We start from the raw sequence: 27,023 nt of genomic DNA on the forward strand, positions 1-27,023 counted from the left end.
CGCACAGAAACTGGGACCGGAGCATCTTTTGTCCCCTTCCCACAGCTGTGAACAGCCTTTTTATTAGGCTGGTGTTTAAGGGGCCTCTCTCCTTCCTCCCAGCCTCCCATATAGCCCCTGAGAGGACACCCTTGCTTACAGCACTAGTGCCATTTCCCATGGTCCAAGTAAGGCTTGGACTTTATTGCTGACCAGATCCTCTAATGTGCAGGTAAAAGCCTGCTTCTGCGGGCCTGCATTTAACCCCCGTAAGGAAAGAGAGCACCACCGGCGGTTCTCCCAGCCATATTTTGAAGCATTCAGAAGCACCACCTTCAGTGAGATGATCTAGATCCTTTGCCTAAGAACTATAGAACCTTAGAATCTTAGGAGGGACTTTCTGTGCCACACTTGAATCTGCTTCATAGCCTCCCTGAGAAGAGGTTGTCCAGACTCTGCCTGGACAGTTCCAGCCACAAAAGGGAACTTGTTATTCCTCGAGCTGACCTGCTTTCTTCCAGGTATCTTTGACTACTGGACATATAACTAAGTAATTTTAAACCCTCACCTGGGCCACCCAAGCCTGTTCTGCATGACAACATGTCTTATTTCAACTAATAGCCAGCCCTTGACTGTACCCACATAGTGTATTCAGTTATTTGAGTTGAGGCAGTTCAACTTTGGAAATGTCTGTGAAATCCATTCTCTCCGTTCCCACAGTCGTGCCTCCCTGGGGACCCTCCCTGCTAACGGAATTTCCTCATAGTCATTGTGTCACTTATCATTCTTCCTCCAGGCCAGCTCTCACCCTACTGCTTGAGTGGACCTGATCACCTACAGGATAAAGTTAACTCACTGACTTAACAAATGGTTCTTGAGAGCTTACCGTGTGTGAGTCCCTGTTCTGGGCATTGGGGACACAGCAATGCACAAGTCCAAAGCTCCCGTCCTCATACAGCTGACATTGTTTGGGAAGACAGGCAATAAATCAGAAATTCTGAGCTTGGCCACTAAGCCTTTGGCTCCCAAGCCCTCGTCTTTGTCTCCTGCTCCATCTTGTACAGCATCTCTGCTGTACACACCACACTCGACCTTTGCACACTCTGAACCCTTTTTATAATCTGTTAAACTCCTGCTTCTTTATAGGTTCAAGTGTCACCTCTTCTGTGGAGCCTTCCTTGATTTTCCCAAGGAGGTCGGTCACTCCTGGATCTCCACAGTACTAATTTCTATACTTCTATTATGGAACCTATAAGGTTACGATGATTTGTTTAAATGACTGTTTCTCCCACTGAGTTCTTCTTAAAGGCAGGTGCTATGTTTTATTTATCTCTTCAGCCTGAGCACAGTATTGTGCTTGACACAGAGAAGACACCCAACATGTTTAATAAAAATTATAGCCATCATTTATTGACCTCTTAAGTGCTATGTATTGTGACAGGAAGTTGTTAACATGAGTTATGTCATTTTGTTTTCATAATAGTCTTCTGAGGTAGGCAGTATTATTAAACCCATTTACACCTGACGATCTGAGGCTTTGAGACATTAACATGCCTCAGGTCACACAGCCGGTGATTAGGAGAGACAGGGTTTGACCGCTTATCTCCTGGACTCCAGAAGCCCTGTTCTTCACAAAGATAACCTCCCTGCCTTCTGCAGTAGATACTTCTTGAATATGTCAATGATTTCCACATACCTATACCGCTGGACAGGCTCATGTTTGCCAAGTGCTGCTTCTCTGTGTTCTAAGAAGATCCCAGTAGATAAACATGGAATAGTATGGCTGATAGTGAATTAGGGTTGTGTTCCCTGCAGGAGCATCTGAACATCTGGATTTTCTCGGAATTATCTAGCTGGCCTTGGGAACAGGGAGAGTGCACACTCCACTCCCTGCTCCTGCCTCTGGCCTTCTTTCATCATGAGTATAAGAGTCGAGGCCTGATGCACTTGGAGAACACAGGAGTGCAGAATGCTCAGTGGGCTGTCACTGGCTGCTGAGCAGAGAGCAGAGGTAGGATGGGAGGTGGGTGGTGGTAAAAGCAGGGAGAGGTGCGGGCTGGGCTGGACAAGGACAGAAAACTGCATTAGACAACAGAGCTCACAGGAATGAATTCTGCTCTCTTCATAAATGGACTTAGGGCCAGCTTTGGGCAACCAAGGAGCTTCTTACATTGCATAATTATTTTATAAATGCAAGGTATTTCAGGACTGGAAGGGATCTTGGAATTTTTGTTGTTTTAGCTAAAGATAAGCCAAGAGGGGAATTGTCTGTCTGTTTGCTTGGGCCTGACTGAATGGCAGTGCCGGGGTAGGGATACCATAGCTCCCATCAATTTATTTATTTACAGGGAGAAATTTAACTTCCAAGGGGACTAACACTCTTGTGTTGCGGCCAGTGCATCTTCTCTCTGGGGAGCACACTTGGCAGAGGAAAGAGCTTTTGGTATCCCTCATGCCATGGCTGGATCCTGCCCAGCCCTGCACTGCGAGGAGAAAGGCACCTGCCTTGCAGGGCTTTCCTATGGTCCCCAGGAGCTAACACATGCAGAGCACCCAGCACAGCTCCCGCAGAAGGCTGTGCTCAGAGATTCGCTTTTTAGTGGGATAGTTTCTGTGAGAAGCCACGTGACCCTCTGAAGTGTGCTTGGCAAGCTTAGAGTTCCCAGTGAAAATACATGCTTTAAATGGCTCCTCTGGTCAAGCTGTGGCCAGCTGGGGATGCTCACTTACACCTGGGAGCATCCCTGCGGCAGGACTAAAAATCCTGGCTGTTGTCGGGGCAGCTTCTGGAACTGTGTTAATGTTCTGCCATGTAACTGACTTGTTCTTTTTCTTGGGCTTACCTTTTTGTTAGTCACTGTGAACTTGTTGCCATCAATTTCTGCTGTTGGTTCTTCAAGTCATGTCTTACCCTGAAACCCTTTGTGAACTATTAATAGTTTCAGAGATCCTGTGGTTTTCAGACATAAGTGTGGATCAGAAACATGTGGGGAAGCCTGTGCAAATGCAGATTGCCAGGGTACCACCCCTCCAATTCTTATCCAGAAGGTCTGGGTGGACCTGGGAATGTGCATTTTATCAAACTTCTTGAATGATTCCAGCCTACTCCCATTAACAACATTTTTACCCACAGAGTCTTATAATTCACATGATATTTCTCAATCCATGGATTTATGGGAAAAAATGGTAGTGTTTTGAGGAACAGGTGTAAAATACCTATCTTCACAGTGAGGTTGGTTAATGGCCCTAGATGCTCATGTGACAATCAAAGAGGAACCTAAAAATTGAGATGATCTCAACCTTCCCCTCTTCTGAAGTTCTACAGCATCTTGTCTGTTCCTCTTTCATGGTGCCAACATCATTTAAAGAGCCTTTGCATTCTTCATGTTTGTCTGTGGAGTGAGAGAATGTAGTTTCTTCACTGTTGCAGGCCCAGGTCTTTAGCTTAGGCCTTTTAGTGGGAAGGCACCATTCTGGCATGGACTGTCTTGCGGTGCTGGTGTTCCATAGAACACCGTTGGAAACAGTGCTCCAGGCTGAGGGAGCTGGGGGTTAGGTGGAAACAGTGAACACCCACGAAGGAAAAAGACATAGAGTGGATTCTGTTTTTCATGTTCATGTCAGGGTTCACAAACACCTACTGTCAGAATGCTGTCTCCGAGCAGGACCGGCCACATCTGGGCAGTAGGTTCTGGAATATTGAGTGTGCTCGGGAGGCCAGATTTCATGTGTGATTTTGGCCGCATGGCTGCATGGCCTTTGAGTGCACCGAAGGCTTTAAGAACCAGCCTGGGTTCTGCCTTGTTCTCCTTACCTAGCATTACTATTTGTCTTGGCCACCTCGTGCTCCTGCCTTGGGCCCCATGTGGCCACTTTTACTCGTCCGTCTCCTTTCTCTTCCCCCATCTCTGCGTGAAGGAAAAACACAGCATTCATTCATTCATTCATTCATTCCACAAATCGGGTGTGGGGGTGCTGCCTTCATATCCTGCTTTTTGGCCTCTTCCTCCTACATTTCCTTCACTTGTCAGAACATAGAAGGAGCTCTCAGAAAGCAGGAGTGTGATATCGTATTTTTGCAGAGGAAGTGAGTCTCATAGTAGCTTTCGTAAAATCTGTCTCCTTGGAAACCTACTGACACATAAATCCTCATCTTGAAAGCTTTTGAGATGTGCTTTGTTCTACAGTCAGTTCAGAAACTCGTGTGTCTAAGTGTCTTTCCTGATCAAGAATAGTGATATTTGCTTGTCTTCTTACTCAGGTCTGTAGACCCCAGTGTTTCTTTCTGGGAAAGAAGGCGATAGAGAAAATTAGCCCTGATTTAGTCCGAAGAGCTCAATAGACTTTGCTCTTCACAACTACTCCCAAATGTAAATATCATTATCCACCACATTTACATGCAAAGGAACTAAAACTTGGAGAAATGACTTCCCTCAGGAAAAAGGCAGGATTTGAACCCGTGCCTGCTGACTCTTACCTCCAGCTGTTGTTAGAAGGACTCTTCCAGGCCCCACTGTCACCATCTCCCACCCCAAGCACGATGTTCTTGACGACTTGACTTTCCTACTGATCTGTGTGATGGAGGACTTTGTTTTGTTATTTCTGATGTGCAGTTTGAAACATTTGAAGTCCACCCAGCGCCAGTTCCCATGACAGGTGGGCCAAGGAAAGTATGACTCATTGAAAACCACAGATGATTTCCACATTCCATTTTAAACTAGTGTCATCAGCTTACTCTGACACAAAAACATCACCCTGAGCATCTTATCTGTAAGGGCCCAAAGGACGAATCGAGTGTCCCCTATTCTCCCTGCCTTGTGAATAGTGTGTGCGCATCAATGCAGGGAGACAAGCAGGGAGACTGCCTGCGTGTGGAGTCGCCTCTTATAGTGTCCATTTGTGAAAAATATTTGCCTTGGAGCCGTTTCCCTAAAAAAATACATCATGCAAATGTTCACTGGGAAGATTGTGTGCTGCCTGCGTAATCCAGGCAAACCCCACTCTCCCTCTCCCTAACTGTCTCTCCTTCCCATCCCAGTCTGCCCACAGGATGTCTTCCCCTAGTTGTCCATCAGGAGTACCTCATTTGTGTCAGGCACCCCAGGAAGTCAAGCCCCTGGGTCATCCATCACCATTTCACGGACACTTACCTCCATACAGCTCTTGTATCTTTTAATTGGACTCAGTCTCTTCACCCCATCCCCTTAAGCCTTCCACAGGGCCCTACAGGACCCTTGTCATTCGATCAGTAAAATCTCCTGTGTCCTCAGTCTTTTCTTTTAATGGCCACTTTACCTTTTTTGCTCCAACTTAAACTGGGCTGTCTTTGGAGGACCCTGCTTCCACTGGTGGTTTTATTCTCCCAGGGCCACCAGACTCAGAGGCAGGTATGTGACCTTTACACTCCTCGTGGCCACTTCAGACCATTGTTCTTGTCTCCTCCTGAGAAGCCCCCGGGTCTTCTGAAGCTCCTGCCTCAGCCTGTACCATCCACCACTCCTCTTTCTTGTAATCATCTATAAATCACCTCCAGACACTCTTTGAAGACTTTTACTCCTGATCCACCACTCTTGTCACAGTTTTTGGTGGTTTTGATGATATACCGAGTAGGTGCTCCTCCCTTTCTATTAATGTACTTCCTCACCTTGAATGACCTGGTCCTCTCTTAGCCGCTCACTCCCATGGGCACACCCTAGACTTTGTCCTTGCCAGTCGTTGCGCTCTCCACTCCCCCACTCATAACTTCATTAACAATATCCCACTCATTGACTAATGCTTTCCCTCCTTCCACACCATTCCTTCTAGAAGCCCATCTCCAACACTCATTCAACCCCCTGGCAACTGCAGACTCTTGAACCTACTTTCTTTTCACCAGCCATTACCCCTGTCAGGTCATCAGTTTCCTTGTCACCCATCTTGTTTCCACGGGTCCCCATTATAATCACTCCTTTCTGCTTACCCTCAATCCTACTTGCCTGGCAAAACTCCATAGCCAGGTAAACCACTGCTCTCTGCTTACTCGCTGGCAGCTGAATGTGGCTGAGAAAAACATATAATCAGGCTGACTGTCTTATTTAAAAATTTATGACCACGAGATGGACTTGGAGGGTACTATGCTAAGTGGAATAGACAGAGAGAGACACTTTATTTATTTTTTAGTATTTTCCTTTCTGGTTTGTGCTTTTTGCATCTGGCTTAAGAAATCCTTTCCTACAGTGAGGAAATAATGCTTTCTTTGTAAAGTTTTGCTTTTCATATATAGGTCTTTATTCTACCTTGAGTTTACAGTTGTAAGTGGTGTGAATTAGGACTTTATTTTTAAGGGTAATGAACATTTCCAGCATCCACTAATTTGTAATGCTTTTTCTGTTATATGTCAAGTTTCCATGTAGCAAATATTCCAGGACTCTCTATTCTGTTCCATTAGTCTGTGTATCTACTCCTGGCTAATAAAAACATTCTTAATGGCTTCATAATTAAGTGCTAATGTCTATTAGAATGAGAATTATTCTTCTTCCCACTTCTGTTCTTCAAGATTGCTTTGGCTATTTTTGTACCATTGTTCCACCTTATAAATTTTAAGAACAAGCCTGTCAAGTTCTATGAAAAACCTTGTTGGAATTTTGATTTATTTGTTCAACAAGAGTTATATATCACTTATTATATGCCAGGCACTGTTATAAATGCTTTGCAAATACTTATTCAGTTAAAATGTATACTTTTATTTGGAAAGAATTGACACCTTTATGCTGTTGAGTCTTCCCATTCATGAACATGGCAAGATCTGGCCTTCTTTCATGTCTTTTAATAAAATGTTATTATTTTCTTCATAATGGTCTTGATGGTTCAGCTAGATTTAGTCCTTGGCACATTATATATTTTCACTGCTGTTGTAGAAGATACCATTTGAAAAATTACACTTCCTAATTGCACATTGATGGTGTAAAGGAATCCAATATGTGTAGATTCTTAGTGTGAACCTTAAATCCAGCAACTTTGCTTAAATCTCTTATTAATTCTAGTTATCTGTCTGTGAATTCTCCTAGGTAGAAATGATAACCTCTGCTGGTTAGGATTCCTGACTGAGCAGAGATGGTGATAATGAGTATCTTTATTTCATTCTTGACTTCAGAAGGAATTTCACTTTTCATCCATAAGAAGAATGTAGATTCTCTTTATCAGACTAAGGAAGTATCCTTCTATTTTTAGTTTGCTGAGAGATTTTTGTTTTGTTCTGAATTTTATTTTTTGAATCAACATAGAATATTTTTTTCTGATGTATAGTTCTAAATATTGTAATCCATGCTTAGCTTGGGATGAGCTCCACCACAGTGAGGGTCTAAACAATTCTATCACTCCAAAAACTCCCTCATGCTGTTCTTTTATAGATAAACCCTTTCTCTACCCCTAACCTCTGGCAACCACTAATCTCCTCTCTGTCACTATAATTTTATTCTTTTCAAGAATGATACATAAATGGGATCATACACTATGTAACCTTTTGAGATTTTTTTTTTTTTCATTTGGCCTAATGCCGATGAGATTCATCCAGGTTGCACGTATCAGTAGCTTGATCCTTTGTATGGCTCAGTAGCATCTCATTGCATGGATGTACCACAGTCTGTTTTCCCATTTGAGGGCATTTGAGTTGTTTCTAGTTTTTGATGAATGAATAGAGCTGCCATGAACATTTGTATACAGGTTTTGGTGTGACATAAATTTTCGTTTCTTTAGATAAATACCTATGGCAAGTGTATGTGTAACTTTATAAGGATGTGCCAAGCTGTTTTCGAGAGTGATTGTACCATTTTGCATTCTCACCAGTCATGTTTGAGAGTTTCAGTTGCTCTGCATCTTCACCAGCACTTTATATTGTCAAAGTTTTTAATTTTAGCCATCTTATTTGTCCAGAGAGGTGTGTAGTGGTATTTCAGAGAGGTCTGAATTTATACTTCTCTAATGGCTAATCATGTTGACCATCTTTTTACGTGCTTTTTAAGCCTACTATATGTTCTTTTTGGTGAAGCGGCTATGTTTTACCCAGTTTAAAAAAATTTTAAGTTTCATTTATTTATTTTTCAATGGAGGTACTGGGGATTGAACCCAAGATCTCCTACATGCTAAGCATGTGCTCTACCACTGAGCTATTTCCCTCTCACCTTTTGCCCAGTTTTTAATTGTGTTGTTTCTTTTCTTACTATTGGGTTTTTTAAAATTGTGGTAAAATTTACATAACATAAAATTTATCATTTTAACCATTTTTAATTTCATAACTCAGTGGCATTAAGTATGTTCACAGTGTTTTACAATAATCACCACTGTCTATTTCCAGAACTCTTTCATCATTCCAAATGGTACAGATTGATACAGAAACTGTACCCATTATTCAGTAACTCCTTACTCCCTGCTCCCCCCAAACCCTGGTAGCCTCTATTCTTCTCTCTAGCTCTATGAATTCGCCCATTCTGGGTACATCATAAAGGAGAATCATACATTTGTCCTTTTGTGTCTGGTTTATATTACTTAGCATAATGCTTTCAAGGTATATACATGTGTAACACGTATCAGAATTCCATTCCTTTTTGTCAATGAAAAATATTCCACTGTATGAATAGACTACATTTTGTTTATTTACTCATCTGTTGATGGGCACTTGGGTTGTTTCCATTTTTTGTTTATTGTGAATAATGCTGCTATGAACATTGGTATGCAAGTGTCTGAGTCCTGGCTTTCAGTTGTTTTGGGTATACACCTAGGAGTGGAATTGCTGGATCATATGGTAATTCTGTGTTTAACTTTGTGAGGCACTGCCAATCTGTTTTCCTCAGGGGCTGCACCATTTTACATTCCCACCAGCAACTTAATACTGTTTTTTAGAGGTTTTTTTTTTTTTTTTTAATGTATTCTGAGTACAAGTTTTTTGTTGGATGTCATTTGCAGATATTTTCTCTGAGGCGCTGTAGCTTGTCTTTTCTTTCTCTTAACAGTGTCTTTTGTAGGGCAAACATCTTAAATTTTGATGAAGTCCAGCTTATAAAATTTTTTTTGTTATGGATCATACTTCTGGTGTCATGTTTAAGAACACTAAGAACTAAGTCTCTCAATCCATAAATTTGGTAGGATTCGTTTACTTAAGTGGTCTTTTGAAGAGTTTTATGGTTTTTATACCTTATATTTAGATTGATGTTACATTTCAAATGGATATATAATACATAATGTAATATATACGTTGAGGTTCATTTTTTTTCTTTTTCTTTTTTTGCATATTGATGTTCAATTGTTCCAACACTATTTATGGAAAAGATTATCCTTTCTCCAGTGAAGTGCTTTTGCAACATTGTCAAAATCAGTTGGTCATGTTTGTGAGAATCTGCTTCTAGACTCTCTGTTCCACTCTGTTCCATTATTTCAAGAGTGTTTGCTCTTACATGTTGGAGAATTTTTATAATAATTGCTTTAAAATCTTTGTCAGATAATTCCAACAACCCATTCTTTCAACATTGGTATCTGTTAATTATCTTTACCCTTGTATGATTCTTTATATCCAGAGTAATTTTGGATTTTAACCTAAACACTTAAAATATTATGTGATGAGACTCTGGGTCCTACTTAAGTCATGCAGAGAATGTTGATACTTTTATTTTGGTAGCTGGCAATCAAGTTGGGTTCAGTCTGAAAGTTTTGGCTTGCCTTCTGTGGGTTATGATTAGAACATTGGTTCTGTTTGCAAAAGCCTTAACAGTGTTATTCAGATTTGTCCCATGTGTACCGCCACTCAGTTGTCAGTCTCGGGTGGGTGTTGGTCTGTCTTTTAGTTCAGTTCTTGAGGTCTATGCTATGCTGTTTAGAGTCAGATTCACACATGTATTGCTTGTACCAAAACTGGAAGAATTCACCTGGAGCTCTTGTTATTCATACTGATGTCCACTTCATGGTGATGTCCACTCTTAATTCATACTGAAATCCATTTGAGCTGCCTTGAGGAATGCCAGAGGATAATAGAGAAAAAAATAGAAAACTTATCACTCGTTTGGTGGTACTTTGAATTCTTGTCTTTTCCCTTAATCTACCTGTTTAGTTTTAGCATCCTTAAATAGGTGCTCCATGCATTCTACCCAGGTTTTGTAGCTGCATTCAGTGGGAAAGGTAGGGTAGAGTGTGTTTACTCCATCTAACCTGGAACCAAACCTCATCCTTTTTGTTTTGTTATTGTTTGTGTTCTTTTATTCATGAATAAGTATTGATACTTTTCAAAGACTTTTCCTACATCTATGGATAGGATATGTTTTTTGTTTGCTTCTATAATTTCTTGGTATGCTATATTATAAGATTAGTAGATTCTCTAATATTATTCTTACACTTCTGTGATAAACATAATTTGTTTACACTGTATCATAAAAAATACCTTTTTGCTTTCACTTTACTAGCTGGTGTTGACTCTGGTGTTTTTCACTATTTCACCTATGTTCATATTTATGTTAGTAACATCATGAAAATATTAAAATTTCCCATACTCTCTTTCAATGTGTTTCTCTTTTAAATAATTATCCCCATCTGCTGGCTTTAAGATTTACTTTGCTTCTATGAAGCGATAAGCTGGTCTTCCCGCTTTATAAAAATCGGACTCTAAGTGTAATGGAAGAGTGCTAAACTAGAAGATACCTGTACGGAGAGAACTGTTAGTGGTCATTTGACCCTTCTTCCAGGAGTTACATAAAAGCTTCTTCCGTCATCAATTTGCAGGTAATTCAGTGGCCCCTCCTCTCCAGGGCTTTGCAAAGTGTGGAACCTGGGAGTCTGGAGTCTTCCTGCATGGTTTCTAACTAGCTGTGTGCAGGGTCAGTGTCAGTGACTCAAGTGGAAAATGGATGGACTCAGGTTCACGTAAGGTGGGAGTGACTGTTTTCAGTGATGTCTAAAATGTCATCTCATGAATGCTGTTGAGCCAGGAAGGAGCAGCTGAGTGATTTTTGAGCAGGTCACGCTGCCTCCCAAAACCTCAGTGTCCAGGGGGAGTCTCTGTATTTCTAGAGGTCTTTAAAGCCATAATGCCTTTTAGCCTAACTTGGGGATGCTTGGGCTCTGTTGTCTGGGAAGGAAGCCTTGGGGGGTCTTGAAGGGCTGTTAAAGAGGCGCCCAACAGGAGCAGGGCTGAATGGCAGCCTCAGAAAGGGTGGAGAGTTTTCATTGGCATCTTCCACAAAACAGCAAATTAGGTGCTCGGATTTCCTCCCTGTGTTCTTTTTCCCTTGGCTCCTGTCACCCTGGTTGGAGCCCAGATAGAACTGGGTTGCTGCTTGGGGGCCATCACTATGGTATTCAGGGGCTCCCAGGAGGCCTGTGCAGAACCTGAGTCCTCCCTTCAAGATGAATGCCAACTGCCTTGAGAGCCACTGGGGAGGGCCTGGAAGCTTCCACTTAGCAACAGTTTCCCTCCTAGGACCTGACAGGTCTATAGAGGAGCATACTTCTTGCCTATCCTGGAGAGGCTTCTGAGCTGTAGCTCCTTCAGGTCCCCCTTCCCTCCAGCTGCCTTTGTCTTTGAGCTTAGACTTCAGAAAGTTGTCTGGTAAGGGACACTCCCTAAGACCCTTCACTCACTGCCTCCATCTACAGTTGAAAAAGTGATTCTGACGCAAAAGGAAGTTGAGACTCTGGCCTAGATAATCTAGCTCTGATCATCTATGGTTGTGCTTAGAACAGCTTTATGTCAGGGCTGGACCTGCCTTTAGTTGCACAAGATGCAAGTCCCATCTATGCACATCCTGCTGTATGAGCCTGGCCAGCTCACTTCCCCTTTCTGGGCCTTGTATTCTTTTGATGCAGAGGGAAACTTTTAAGGTTGATGGTTGATTGCCAATATATTTTCCAACTGGGATGGTCTAGAGGTCTGTGACTCAGTCTCTGCCAGTTGAACTGCGAGGAACTGATATGTAAATGCTTGAAGTTATCCTAAGGAGGTATAGAGGTCTGGGGGAAAGAGCAAGAGCTTTGGAGTCAGACATACATGGGGTCAAATCTCCACCTACCAGCAGGGTGGTGGTTATCTAGCTGGAACTATTGCTGACCCGCATGTGACTTTGTGCAAATGAGAAGAAGATGCCACTTCTGCTGGATATCACTGATGTTAATTTCTGCTGGAAAATTTTCATGACAAATACAAAAATCTACAGTGTCTATGATGTGACTTGTGCTCCCTAGAGTTGTGCAGCGCACAGCCTGGTCCGCTGTACACAGCAGCTGTCCGTGTCCTTGGGCAAGTTACTCAGCCTCTTTGGACTTCTGCTTATCTGGATAAAGATGCCTATCTTACAGGGTAGTGGTGAGGATAGATTTATGCGTAAAAAGCCGAGGGCTCATACAGAGTAGTTGCTCTGAAAGTAGAAATTTCCCTTTTCTTTTTCTAGGAATAGTCTTCCTGGGATGTGGTCTTCAGGGCCCAAAGCACCTCTCCCTCCCAAAAGAGCAGCAGGTGATGGCCTAGTGTTTCCAAGATGGGTTTGGAGTTTGGAATCACATTCTGTCAGCTTGCCTCAGCTTCTGATGCTGTTTTGGGAGCTCATTCCAAGGTGCCTTGGAATGCTGCCTGAGTTTGCCCTGCAGGAGGGCAGGGGATCCCCCAGTGGCAGGGCGATTACCTGGGGCATAGAGTGGTGTCACTGTTGCCAGGCATTGGGGAGGCTCAGGAGAGTCAAGGCCAGAAAGGAAGAGTGGCACAGACTGTGGGAAGTTCTTGCCTGGCCTGGGGTTACCCTGGAGAGCCCTCTACATGGGCTGTTCATGCCTAGTCCTGGTCCACCCTGCAGGCAGAGTGGAAACACTCACCCACTGAGTCAAGGGAGCTGAGATGGAGGCTGCTGTGGCCCCTGGTTGAAGGTCATGGAGCGCTCCTAACACAGAGATGTTGGAAAGAACGCCGGCTCTGGTGTTAATTCCTCCTACATTTAAATTTCAGGACTGCTACATTTACTGCCCACTCCCCCCACCCTCATTCATGTGAATCAATGAATGTGATGGTGTTTGGAAGTAATTAGGTCATGAGAGTGTAGCTCCCATGATAGAATTAGTGTCCTTATAAGAAGAGGAAGCGAGCTAGCTCTCCTTCCTCTCTCGCCGTTGTACAAAAAGAAGGCAGGTGCCCTTGGACAAATTTCCTTACTTTCCTGAGCTTCAGTTGCTTCATTTATAAGATGGAAGTAGTTATTCCCACCTCCAAATGGTTCAGACCCTTTAGTATAATATGCAAGGACTGTTAGGACCCAGCCCCAGGCTCCCTTTTCAGGATCATTCCCGGTACCTTGCACTCTGGCCATGGGAGATGCTCTCCCATTTCCCAAACGCACGATCTCTGTGCACTCTCCATGCCTTTCCTCATGTTTTTCCATCTGCAGGAATACAGTGTTTGCCTCTTCTGGGTCTGGTGAAATCTTCCTTGTTCCTCAAAACCCTGCTCTCTGAAAGTTCTCTAGTCCTTTCCTGTATCAGTTATCTATTGCTGAGTAGCAAATTACCCTGCAGCTTAGTAGCTGAAAGCAACAATGACAATATTATCTGACACAGTTTTTGTGGGTCAGGATTCTAGAATCAAATTAGCTACATGGGTTTTGGCTCAGAGTCTCTCATGAGGTCACATCAAGATGTAGCTAGGGCTGTGTTCATCTGAAGCCTTGACTGGGGCTGAGGGCCTGCTTCAGTGTGGCACTCACGTGACTGGCAAGTTGATGTTGGTCTTTGGTGGGAGGCCCCATGTGGACCTCTCCACAGGACTGCTGACTGTCCTCATAGCCTGGCTGCTGGTTCCTCCTAGAGCAAGGGATCCAAGAGAGGGCAAGGTGTGAGTAGCAGTATTTCTCTGACTGGGACTTGGAAGTCATACACCATCCCTTTCAGTATTTTCTCGGTCACGTGGGTCAGTCCTGACCCAGTGTGGGAAGGGGACACACAAGGGTGTGAACATTAGGAGGTGAGGCTCACTGGGAGGTGTCTTAAAGGCTGATATCATGTTTCCCCAACAGAATTAAGTGTTCTGGTGTTCTGCAACATACAACTGTTTACAGTGTCTTTCTGCGCTCCTGCCACATGCCAGCCGTGGGTTAGATGCTGGCAATACGGGCGTGAACAAGACAGACAAGGTCCTTGCCTCATGGGGCTCACAATCTGTCAGGGGAGACCTACATTAATCCTGCAATCATGATTCCATTACAGTTTTCATCGGTGCTGTGAGAGACAGGAAGGAAAGGGAGTGGGTGCAGCGAGAACATACGATGAGGGACCTCGTGTAGTCTGGGTGGGGCATGGAGGGTGGGCTTCCTGAGGATGTTCCCTCCTCTGCACTCCCAGTGCACTTTGTACTGAGGACCACCCTGGTGCTTCTTCAGCTGGGCTCTCAGTATTTGGACCATTTTCCTCCACCCCAAGCCCTCACTGAACAGGGAGCTCCTCGAGAGCAGAGATCTCACCTTGCTGCACTCACTGTTGCCCGTGCCTGGCCCCGAGCTGACCACACACAGGGGCTCAGCAGATGGGAGCTGAGTGACTCCCATTTGTTGTCAGCAAAGACCCCCTGTCCTCAGAAGGTGTGTTTGGGGAGAGGCAGAAGGTAAATATGGAGGCGGTAGGGTTCAATTAAGGATGAAATGGAGTAAATTGGTCTCCCTCCCATGCAAGTACGACCTCTTCATGGCCTCTGCCCGTGCGTGGCTGTTTTCTGTAGCAGCATTAAAAGAGCCCCCTAGCAGAATTCTGATTGGATGCTGTGATCCGGAGGAGCTGTGACTAGCATCTGTCGTGATGTGTTGGGTTTCCTTGGCTTTTGCTTATCCACGAGTGGAAGCTGGCTGTTTGGGCAGCAGTGAGCATGCTAATCATTATCACAGTAGCTCCTGTTTATTGCGTGCTTATTATATGCTGGGCCCTGCAACGTGCATTCTCCCTACTCCATCATGTTCAACCTCAGGGCCTTTACACTTGCTGCCCCCTCAGCCTGTCGTGCTTTTCTCCAGACATCCCCGCTTCATGTGGGTGTCTGCCCAGATCTCCTCGTCAGAGCTTCATCTGACTGTCTTATCTGAAATTGCACCCCAGGCCAGGCCACTTCATCTTCTTACTTGGCCACATTTCTCTTCACTGTACTAATCATATCTGCTATTATGTTATTTTAAATACAGACTCTGGTGTCTTGGCCTACTGGGCTTCTATAACCAAAATACCATAAACTGGGTGGCTTAAACAACAAACTTTTATTTCTTACAGTTCTGGAGGCTGGGAAGTCCAAGATCAAAACACGAGCAGATCTGGTTCTTGGTGAGCGAGGGCCCACTTCCAAGCTAGTAGACAGCTGCCTTCTCGTGGTATCCTCACATAGGGGAGAGAGAGAGGGAGGGAGAGAGGGAGAGAGAGCTCTAGCTCTCTTCCTCTTCTTATAAGGATACTAATCCCATCATGAGGGCTCTACCTAATTCCTAATTACCTCCCAAAGGCCTCACCTCCAAATACCATCACATCAGGTCTTCAGCATATGGATTTTGGGGAGACATGAGCCCATTGCACCTAGAGATAAATAAAGGGGTCATAGTGTTTGTCTAGGGGAGTAAAACGCTAAGATTCTCTGTATCAGTCAAGATATAAAATTTCGCATTTCTGACCACAAGTCCTGTGGATGTCCCCATCACTGTATAATTTATAGTGTTTTCTTCAAGGTTGCTTATGTAGCCCTTTCTTGAAACAACACTGTGTGGGAGGCAGGGCAGGTTTCCTGTCCTTTTAAAGCCATTTTCTAGGAGAAGCAGCTCAGGCCCAGAGAGGCTGAATGAGGGAGTCCGGGCCAGGCAGAGAGAGAGGCTGGGATTCAAACCAGGCCCTGGGAGTACTCTCCCTCTCCAGAGCTCCGTCACTGCCCTTTGTTACAAGTAATAAGCTACAGTGCACGTCGAAGTCTGCAGGCACGTGAAAGTGACTCTCAGAACCCAGCTTTGCTAATACCCAGTGGCCCAAGTGAGCAGAAAATACTGTGTCCATTAGCTGTGCGTGTCCTTGGCCTTTCATGTCAGGTTCGTTTCTGCAGGGCTCTGTGCGGGCGCAAGCGAGGGAATGTTAGAGACTCCAAGGCACTGTATGCTTTCAAATCTCATTGTGAACTTAAATTTAATTTCCCGACAGTCCTGTTCTCCCCAACATAAAATACACACCCTTACAGTGACAACCTCCCCCTTTCTGAGGGCGCCCTGGACTTGGCTGTTGTAGCACTCATTACAATTCTTAGCAATTAGACTCTGAGCTCAAGAGCAGAAGAGCCTGTGAGAGAAAATGAAAACCGCTCCGATCCTCCAGGCAGTCAGGGATGTGAGCGCGTGTGTGCCGAATGCTCGGAAGAAAAAGATGGGCTTGTGTAGAAACTACAAAGGGAAACAGAGAAAAACGCATCAGGCGTGTCCCGTGAAGGTTTATAACGTGCCTTCCAGAAGCACAGAGGCCACCTTACCTCCTCTTAACATTATTTAGTTGGAATATGTCCTCTTAGTGGGGATGCGGTAGAAATTGAGCAAACCCAGCCAGTTTGCTGGTAAGTGATGAGGAACAGCCATCTTTGAAAACGGATAATGAATCGGTTTGCCTTTAATGCTTCATTTCTTTCTGGTTCATCCACAGATTATGGTGTATTTTCAGTTTTTTTTTTCCTGAAATAAAATTGGCCTCCCAGGGTTCCCTGGGAGCGTCCTGCCTTTCCAGCTTGTCCTCCTCCACCTACTCCCAGAGACCAGAGCTGGGTCCTCCCCACCCCCTGTTTTTTCCAAGTCAGTTTTTCTAACAGAAGATCAAAGGTGCTGAACACACAATTTTCCCCTTGTTAATAGTAAAACAAAGGACTAGAGTGAGATTTTTGACTTCCTGCGATCCCAGAGGCATTGGATTCCAGAATCCAAGGACACCATTCATGCACTTCTGCAGTAGAGGGTTATTGAATTTATGTGTCATGCACGTGCTAAGCAGTGAGGATACAGAGGGGCTTAAGAAAGTGTCCCTACTTTCATGGAAACACATGTTATTGGAAAAATAGACCTGAAAGTAACGATATTAACACCATCGTCTAGCTTTTATTGAGCATCTCATCATGACTGGGTGCTAAGGTGGTGCTGAGTGTTCCATACATTTTATCTCCTGCCCTGATACCCCTGAGAGGTAAATATTGTGACTTAATTGTGCACACGAGGAAAGTGACTCAGGGAGGGTTGATAGCACAGCAGAGGAGCCAGGATTCAAGTCAGGTCCATCTGATTCGAAAGCCTCAGTCTTTCCACCTGCCATGATAGAACACTGGCGTCAGGAGGACAGAGCAGGATCCCAGAGGGACTGGTTCTTCAGAGGTGGCTGCATTTGAGTCCTGATGCACAAGTGGGTGTTTGTTAGTTGGAAAAATTGGGGAAGGACATGAAAGTCAAGGGACGGGTGTGGATAAAGATTTCGGTATGAAAGTGCCCAGAGTGGGACCAGTGGGTAGAGAGCTCAGGATGGCTGATGGGCAGGGATGTGGAGGAAGGGGTGGGGAGTCGAGGTCAAGGCAGGTGCTGTGGTGGGGCTTTGGCATCCAGGCATGAACTCTCTCCTGTAGAGCAGGCCTTAGGGAGACCACAGATAATATTTTACAAAAATGGGACAAGATAGAGGATTGAAAACTCAAATGACTTCAGGGGCCAGGCAGTAACACAAATGAGGTAGTAGGTTGGTTAATATTTGTCCAGGGGGACTTTGTGTAGGCACTGTTCTGAGTTCTGGGGGTACGGAGACTAAGATTACTAGAAGCTGCCTTCTGGGAGCTTCTATCGTATTGAGTTGGGTCTTTGTGATGGAGAAGCATGTTAATTCCAGATACTGATGGGTGCCCGAGATGTGAGGGTGGTGGGCAGGGAAGGCCTCTGGAGACACCCCAGTTGTGTTAAAACCTGGAAGAAGAGGCTGTTGTATAGGGGATGAGATCTGTAGGGGGCCGGGGAGTGTAGTGGTTAACTACACTGGAACTAGACTGCCTAGTTATAAATCCAGCTCTGCCATTTACCAGCTCCATGGCTTGGGCAGGTCACCTGACCTCTCAGTGCCTCAGTTACCCCATCTGTAAAGTGGGGTTAACAAGAGCACTACCTCTCAGGGTGGTTAAGAGGACTGCACAAGTGAGCACACGGAGGTGCTTGGACTGGCACCTGGATGGCACGTGGAGGGGCCCGCAGGAGCTGCCGCTACTACTGAAATCCTTACCGCCAGGAGCGTAGCATCCCAACAGAAAAAGCAAGTGAAAAGGCCCTGACATGGGAATATGTTTGGCAGGTTTGAGAGAGGGAAAGATTGTGGGGTAGCTGGAGCTGTCAGCCAGCAGACAAGAAGAGGAGACGAGGTCAGACAGGGGAGGGGTTAGTAGGCAACGATTTGCACACCATGAGAAGCACTGAGGGTTTGAAGCAGGGAAGTGATGCGTTCCGATGAGCTGGCCGCTGTGCAGAAGAGGGGCCAGAAAAGGAGACCCTGGGAAGACGTTGGGGTCATCTAGGTGAGGAACTCTGGGTGCTTGGGAGAAGAGCTAGGAGTGGTCGGAGTTAGGGCCTATTTTAGAGGTAAGGCCTACAGGAGTTGATAGAAGGGCAATGGGAATGAGGGAAAGAATGGAAATAAGGGTAATTTTCCATTTTTGTTCTGATCTATTGCACTGGAGAAAGGAAAGTAGGGAAGGTGGTGCCATTTACGGGGATGGGAGAGCCTGAGGGGAGAGCGGATCTCTGGAGAAACAGTTGTGCTTTGCAGCATTTGGTTTATGAGTCCAAGCGGAGGCCCGGGTCTCAGGTAGGCGCTGGAACGAAGCAGGCCAGGGTGAGCAGCAGCGATTCATGCACTGTGATGAACTGTTCGCAGGGGAACTCGGAGCTTTAAACACTCTGTTTCCCAAGCTAAATATACTTGTCTCCAATTTATAACTGCCGAATTGTTCCCAACTTCCATCCATCTTAGAGGGTCAATTCCCAGACTAAGAGCAAGGCTTTAAGACTCATCAGTGCAAGACTCTTAGGTTCCACAGAGGAGGAGCATCACTGGGCACATGGCCGTGTCCATCCCGGGGCCTCTGTGACTTCATGGCCAGGCCCGCCTTCCTCCTCTCATTCGCCAGCCCTTCAGTTAGCAGCCATGTGTGCCAGGCCCTGTTCTAGGCTGCAAGGAAATCATAGGAAATGGGGCTCTGCTGTGAGGAGCTCAGTCTAGTGGGCATCCGAGTTCCTTGCCCAAAGGATGTCCTGTGCTGGTTTTATTGATTTGATGTATTTGATCTGTTCAGCCTGCTGGCAGCTGATAACAATGTGATGATTTATGGTGCTGGACGTAACAGTGCTGGCAGTGCACGCCTGAGCCATATTTAGGGTGTGTGTATGTACCCTGGCTCTCGTGAACTCAACTTACTGCGAGGCATTTGGCGAAAAATGGAGCAGCTGTAGTTAGTCCCGGCTGTGTAGTTGACTCGTGCCCCAGATCTAAGGATCTTGTTTGTTTTGGGCTTTGCACCCTGCTGGCGGCTTGGCCAGCGGAGGGGGTGATCTTCTAGTTCAGCCGTTCTACTGAGTGCTCCTGGTGGAGGGTGAATGAGTTTCCTTCGCCCTCGCTTGGACCCTCCTTCCCACATGCACACCCTCTCAGTATCTGTCCTCAAGTAGGTTTCAAAGTCCTGCTGGTAACTGTTCTTTCTCAAAGAATGGCTGAAAGAAACCGAGGGAGGTGGACATTGAATTCAATAGTGTGCATTTTCAAAACCACCCAGTGAGCTCTTAGAAAGTGTGCTTGGTTCTTCCTTTTTGAAATGGTTATGTCCTTTAACACCTTGCTACTCAGAGGCTGGCTGCTGAACCAGCACCAACAGCACCACCCAGGAGCTTATTTGAGGTGCGGAACCCCAGGTCCCACCCCAGACCGACTGACACAGAATCTGCAGTTTAACAAGATTCCCCAAGTGATTTTCATGCACCAGGAAGTCTGAGATGCCGTGGTTCTGACGGCAGCCTTCTGGAAAATGCTCAGTCTCTTTGGATGGTTCCCGAATGTATAGTGCGGCAGAAGGTTCCCAGGTGCCCTGTGTGTCTCCTGAGAATCATGCAAAAAGAGAGACCTGGTTCAGAAGGCAGAGTTTGGATTAGCCTGGAGATCATTGTGGAAGTGAATGCTGTTACGCAGTGGGTTGCTGAGGCTTATTTAAAATAGAAACATGTCTCTCTTCTTTTGGCAATGATTGAAGTGATTTTACTTTTGTGGGTAAAGACCTTGGGATAGCTATATCAAATGAAGAGGGAAGGGGGCTTGTCCGTTTGGAGAAGAGAGGGCTCAAAGGGCTGAGACCATGATAGTTGTCATCAAATGTTGGAAGGGTGCTTAGGAGGAATGAGAATCAGGCCTGTTCTGTGAGGACAGAAGGAAGATCTTCAGAAAGATTCCACCATCACAAAGAAGAGCTTCCTAAGGTTGCAGAACAGGTTAGAGATGAAGGGGCCTATCTCCGGGGCGGGGATGAGCCTTCCTCCATAGGGGAAGTCCAGGCATGAGCTGGACACGCCCTTGTTTGAGGCGTTGTAGGGGGTCCATGCAGGACGTATGGAGTTGGACCAGATGACTCTTACTGTGCCTTCCAGCCCTGGGAACTGTTGAGGAAAGAGAAGGGGTCACAGAACAGGGTTCAATTCCAGCTTTCCCATTTACTAGCCCTAATTTGGGCAAGTTACTTAATTTTTCTAAGCCTCAGCTTTTTTATCTGAAAACAGGGAGAATACTCACTTCATGGGATGGTGTGAAAATTCAATAAAATTACGGGTATAAAAAAAATTATAGATGTAAAGTTCTTGCCAGTACCTGGCATGAAACAGGGGCTTAATACATTATAGTGTTTCTCCACCCCCTTCTGTGTACTTATTTCCTTTGCTTTGTTTGGTTTGGACTTAATTAGTTAACAGTTTGAGCAGCTGGCTTGATATTAGAGTTTAATCTCATTCACTTTGGATTCTTATTAGCCACTTGTGGTTGGTTTTGGCCTGGTTTGCTCAACTAGGGTGTTTTAATGAGGCCAGAATAGTAGGGGAGTAGAGGGGCCCTTTATGGGCACTGCTTTGGTCACAAAGCACACACCCAAGGTCTGTGACAGTCACCAGGGCATCAGCCAGGAGGGGTGGACAGAACGGCACAGGCTGTCACCATCGCGAAGCACTCTGGTCCAGATCAGGTGGCGGTGCTTTGGAGTGACTGCTGATTCTGGACTGATGTACTAGCACCTGAATTTAGAGCATGTTTAGACACATAAGCTTTTGGATAAATTCGCATGTCCATCTGCAGATGCAACATGGTTGTAGGTGGCAATGGGAAAGAAGGCAGAGTTGCAGCAAGAAGCATCTTCTAATGTATCAAGAAAGCAGTGTGTGCCTTTCTCTGCTTTTTACTGCCCTCTCTCTCAATAAAAAGCTCTTTTTTTTTTTTTTTGCCTGAGAAAGGGAGAGGTTTAGGGTATAGTTGGTCTGTGTCAGTCTGCTCCCAGGTTCGAGAATGCGCCACACTCTTCCCTCTCCCTGGGAGATTCTGTCATCCTCTCCGTCTTCCTGACTCCCACCTGCCCCAGGTCTCCTAGAAGCCTCCTGCTAGTCCTCACTCCAGGCCACTGCAGTCTCTCCCTTCTGTGAACAAGGACCCTCCATTTGACATTCAACAAAGTTTAGATCATGTCATATATTAATATTACATTTCCTCAACTCGGCCTCAGGCTTCCTGAGGTCAGGACCCAATCGGGTGGTTTCCACCTAAATACCAGGTACTGTGTTAAATTCGTAATACAACTTCAGTAGTCTGTGTCAGGAAGCTCAGTGCCAGGCCTCTGGTCTCAGCTAGACCCCTGCCCACCCAGGGACCAGTTCTATCCAACCTTGAATCCAGTGCAGTGACTGGGGAGAGGGGGCTCAGGGGACACTCAGTAGAGGTTAATAGAGTGATCTGAGCAATGGAAAGCCACGGAAAGTCAATCTGAAACCTGGCAACTTGGAAAGAGAGATCAAGGAACGGGAGCCAGGAAATGACTGAAAAATACACATTTCACTTTTTATTAATATCCCACTTTGTTCCATTAAGGATTGGTGTACAGAACAAAGTAGGAATAAAACATAATTTGTGGAATGTGGTTGGATATGGATAAATAAACAAATGTATAAAATCAGGGCCAGGGAAGAAAGAAATAGGCCACATGAGCCTTTTCATATGACCCCAATTCCTCCAAATTAATGAAAGAAGAAATAAAGGAAATCTGTTTTCCAAGCTGTCTTCTCAGGTTGGCAAAGGCTTATTTGATTTTCTCTCTGTGTTTTGTCGCACGCTGGGCTGAGTGAGCTGGCGAGCCATTCTGGCCTCTGGCCCTCTGCAAGGATTTGCCTGTCACTCTAGGAGGGAAGGGCCTGGGAGGTGCCCCATCACTGCTCTCCCAAATTATCAGCCCTGATGAGTCACCACTACAAATTGGTTTTATTTTCTTTTGTGCTAGAGCCTGATTCAGAGTTGATTTGACAGCCAAATTGGCCTAAAAGGTATAATGAGGCAATGCCAAGCATTTCTGAATAAAGAAGTGGAGAAGGAACAGGCTGAAGAGGGTGGGGGAGGTAATAGCTTTTCTGTCACTGGGGCGCACAGTCCCACGGGATTGCGGAGCTCTGTTCTGTGCACAGAGCAGGAGAGCAGAGTGCCTTCCTTTGTGGCGCTTCTGCCCTGAGGCTACGTGGAGGGGAGACAAGTAGTTCTCCTGCCAGGTTTAGGTTTCTTGGCAGAAAGGCTCATCAAATAGTACTGATATTCGGATGTTAACAGTGTGATGAGTAGCACGGGGGTCAGGAGCACTGGCTTTGGAATAAAGTGGTACTGGATTCAACTTCCAGACCTGCCATTCACTAGTTGTTCCATCCCAGGGAATTAAGTTCTCAGACTCAGTTTCCATATCTGGAAACTAGGGAAGTAATAGCAAAGACCTCAGAGAGTTGCTGCAAACATAAAATTAGGGAATGAATGAGCAGTGCTTATTAGTTGGTCCTAAGTTATAATATAGCAGCTCTCATTTTAAGCAACTCCAGTAATATGTTTTATAGAGGCATTTAATTAATTCACTTATCTTTGTAAATTGTCCATTTTTTGAACCTATTATTTTATGGTCTATCCAGCCTGGCAGAGATTTTCCCACATGCCCGTCCTACCTTCCCGCTCCAGCCTCCCCAATCCCACCCAGGACGGGCTTTGGTAACGTGCCACAGGCACATCTTGCTAAGCTCAGACTCAGCAGCAGAAGCCTTTGCAACACAGAACTCTGCTTGGCCATTGCCAGTCCGAGTTGTATATGTTTATGCTTAAAACGTATCTTGGGATTGTCAAGCATCAATTTTTATCAAACCCAATGGGGGCAAAGGAAACCAAACCCATGGCTTTTCCCCTGACAAACCACTCCGAGGGAGTTCAAGAGATGGGATGCTTTCCCTTCTCTGAGAATGCTGGAGTCGCAGCCAGAAGAAGTGGATGACATTTCCAGCTCTGATGCTTGGCTTTGGTCTGATCTTGGACAAGCCACTTGATCTCTTGGAATGTCAGTTTCTTTACCTGTTAAAGAGAGTAGGTCTTGCTTCCTAGGGGCTGGTTTTATGAGTTGTGCTGCTTTTCCTGCTAAGATGAAATTGATTCTTGCTTCTATTCCCTTGTTTATGTTTTTTTTTTGGGGGGTGGGGGAAGGTAATTAAAGTTATTCATTTATTTTTTTAATGGAGGTACTGGGATTGAACCCAGGACCTCGTGCATGCTAAGCATGTGCTCTACCACTGAGCTATACTCTCCCCCCATTCCTTTGTTTCCAACTCTGGAAGGTTTAATAGGGTTAGGGAGACAGCTGGGAGCTGGGGTTCTTGCATGAACAATGGCAGTGAAACTCCTCCTTTTGTAACTAGTATCTCCCTCTTATGGATCCCATTATTGTGAGACCTGGCCCCTGAGCCCATCTCACAAAAGGATCCATCTCTATTGACAGTTTCCTGGTTTTGTGTCAGGTATGAAATCCTAGGCAGGTTGACCCCCCCCCCCCATTTTCTGTAGGCGGGTATGTGGCTCTCATTGAGGCTAGAGGTGTGTGGTAGAGGGTCAGGCGTTAACGTGGCTTTTCTCTAGGGATAGCCCCCTCTGGAGCACAGCTCTTATCTGCCTACTTTCTTGGAAGGCAGAGAGGCTAAATAAAAAAGATCTGGGCTTTGGAGCTGGGCACATCTTGGTTTGGAGTTCTGTCACACAGCTGTGTGGTTTTGGAAAAGTTACCTGACCTTTCTGAACTCCAGTGCCCTGTTTATCAAATGGGAATGACAGTCTTAGTGTGAAGGCAGGTACCATGACTGGTTGTTCAGGGCTTTATCTGCAGTTTGGTCAATGCCTGATAAGTATTCCTGAAGGACAGAATGGATACTTATAAAACATTTAAATACTTGGTGGGTGTTAATGTCCTCGTACTTTCTTCCCGTTTTCCTTCCAATTCTTGGCCCCCATTGCACTCTGCATGGTAGATTGGTGGGAGGTTGGTCATTGACTCGATGAATGTTGTGTGCCAGGCATTTACGCACTAGGGGTATAGTAGTTTTTTTTCACTGGCAGAGAATCTATGCCTGTGTGGGGATTACACTGTAGTGGAATGGGAAAGGCAGTCAACTCAGTGAATGGAGTATAGAGCACATGAGAAGGTGATACATGCTTCCAGGAGGGATTGTGCAGGGAAGGGGGATGAGGCAGAGGAAGAGTGGGGCGTTGGGAACTGTGATCTTCATAAGGTGGTCATGGAATGCCTTATTTGGAAGGTGACAGCTAAGCAAAGAGAGTTACTGATCTTGGACCAGGTCTCTTTCTCCGTATCATTCTGTCCTGTTTTCCTTGCTTGGGTCTTTGCAAGTGGAAGGCAAGGTGACATAAGGCCGAGCCTCTGTGAGCAATTCCAAGCTTCACCTTCTACAGCAACTAGGAAGGTGCCTGGAACCTCATTCCAACACCCTCTTCTCTGGAAGTCCCTTGTTGCCTGGCTTTCCAGCCGCTAGGCTTCCCCAAAGACCTCACCTGGGGAGGGGCCCTGGCAAGCCCCAGAGCTTGTGGCAGAGCAGCAGCAGCCAGGGTGTTGGGCAGACTTCCTTGCAGGAAGCAAGGCTCTTCTGTGGAACTGCTTTCTCATTGTGTGTCTACCCTGGCACCCAGCACCCCAGCTGCGTTTATGCTCATCCAGGTGCCAGGGCTTTCAAAACAAGGGTGGCAGTGTTTTTGGTGCCAGTTTTGGTTACAAAGCAGTGTGCACCTGCCCAGGCCACTGCCACAACCGTCCTTCCCATCCTTTTCTAATAACCTGGACTGTTGGTGGCCCAGCTGGGGCCAGGATGCTCATTGCTCTGAGTTAACTTCCTTTCTCACTATCTGGTGGACCCATCTCACCTGCCTCTCCCCACTGGTCTCCTTGGCGAATCCTTACTTTAAGATTTGTTTCTGGCCAATTTTGGGGGGTCGAGGAAGACATAAAGCAAACATACCAGAGTCACACTTCATTTAATATGCTGCTTCTCAAACATTAGTGTATCTAAGTAGCTTTCGAGGCAGTTGTCTAGAATCTTGTCCTCACTTGCAGGGTTTCCAATTCTGTGCTTCTGGGATAGGACCAGAAATCTGCATCATAAGACGATGATCACCATCATCATTATCTTAAATTCAGTTCCCTAGCTGAACATACTTGGATGGACCCAGACTGAGAGGCATAGCTTCTCTCCCTAACTTGCTTGGATGGTCAAAGCTGAGTAAAATCTATTGTCGCAGCCCTGCCAGAGTCTAGCCCAGTGCTGAGCTTCCAGCGGCACTCAGTACACACGTACTGAAGGTTAGAGGAAATGTGAGGTTAATCTTTTTATAAAGAACCCTTCACACTGTGAAGAGTTGCTCACTGATTGATCCCTATAGTACGTTTGCAGTCTTAACCGATGACTTTTTCTTAAGGCAGAGGCATGTCTCTGTTCAGGATTTCAATGACAAAACAATAGAACCCTGAAAAGAGGAAGTGAATAGGGGTAATTATTTTTTGAAGGAATCCGAGCCACACCTTCCTCCCTGAATGTTGCTTTGATAAAGATGTCTGAAGTCACACCGTTTATTAGTGCTTCTCAGCCTGAGCTGCTCTTTGGAATCACTTGGGAGCTTAAACAGTCTCACTGCTTGCGTCCTACCCCCGAGGCCCTGTTTAATTGGTCTAGGTGTCAGGATTTTTAAAAAAAATTCTCTAGTGATTCTTATGTGTGGTGAGGGCTGCAAAATCCTGACCTAGAATGTGTAGGACCCCCTGGTGTGGGGAGTGGGGAGTGGGTGATTCATTTCTTGAGTCTCACAGTAAGACTCCTCTTGGACTAAAGATGAAAGGTCCCCTGGATTCTGTGATCCAAGACTGCTCTGAAATTTGCGTCTAAAATATATTTTATGTAAATAAATATACATACATATATAGTGCCCCCAATTATGTATAATAATAGTTATTTCCCCCTGATTTTAAATATGGCATATGCTTATCAAACTGTTGGGTTTATGTAGAAAAGTATAAGAAAGGCCAATAGTCTCCCTAAATGCCAGTGCATGGGAAAAATGACTGTTTATACATCTGGTGCACGCCCTTCCACTCCTTTCTCTGTGGCTAAATACACACGTAGCCTAGACACACAATTCAACATCAATGGAATTAGTGATACATGCTGGTCTGTGTGTTATGCCCAACATAACTTTCCTTAAGTGGTTAACATTCCTCAAATAGTCATAATCATTTTCATGAGATCTTGGGAAGTTCAAGCTCCAATTGTACCTGATAAATGAAACATCAACTTTATTGTAAAAGCTTGCTGGATCTATATTTTTCATTTGGTGGAGGTACTGGGAGTTGAACCCAGGACCTCATACATTAGGCATGTACTCTACCACTGAGTTATACCCTCCCCCTGAAGCTTGCTGGATATTTTTAA

The 27,023-nt window shown here is 45.3% G+C and overlaps 1 protein-coding gene and 1 non-coding gene across 7 annotated transcripts in view; one reads left to right on the plus strand and one right to left on the minus strand.

Annotated features, from left to right (window-relative positions):
* PDE1C (phosphodiesterase 1C) overlaps positions 1-27,023 on the plus strand; it is a 508,368-nt gene that overhangs the window by 115,672 nt on the left and 365,673 nt on the right. The gene's annotated exons all lie outside the window — the stretch shown is intronic.
* On the minus strand, positions 26,927-26,997 carry TRNAL-UAA (transfer RNA leucine (anticodon UAA)). Its single transcript has one exon. It is a non-coding gene; the product is annotated as a tRNA-Leu (tRNA).

This window comes from Camelus dromedarius, chromosome 7 (genome assembly GCF_036321535.1).
Source record: "Camelus dromedarius isolate mCamDro1 chromosome 7, mCamDro1.pat, whole genome shotgun sequence".
In the NCBI taxonomy this organism is placed as follows: Eukaryota; Metazoa; Chordata; class Mammalia; order Artiodactyla; family Camelidae; genus Camelus; species Camelus dromedarius.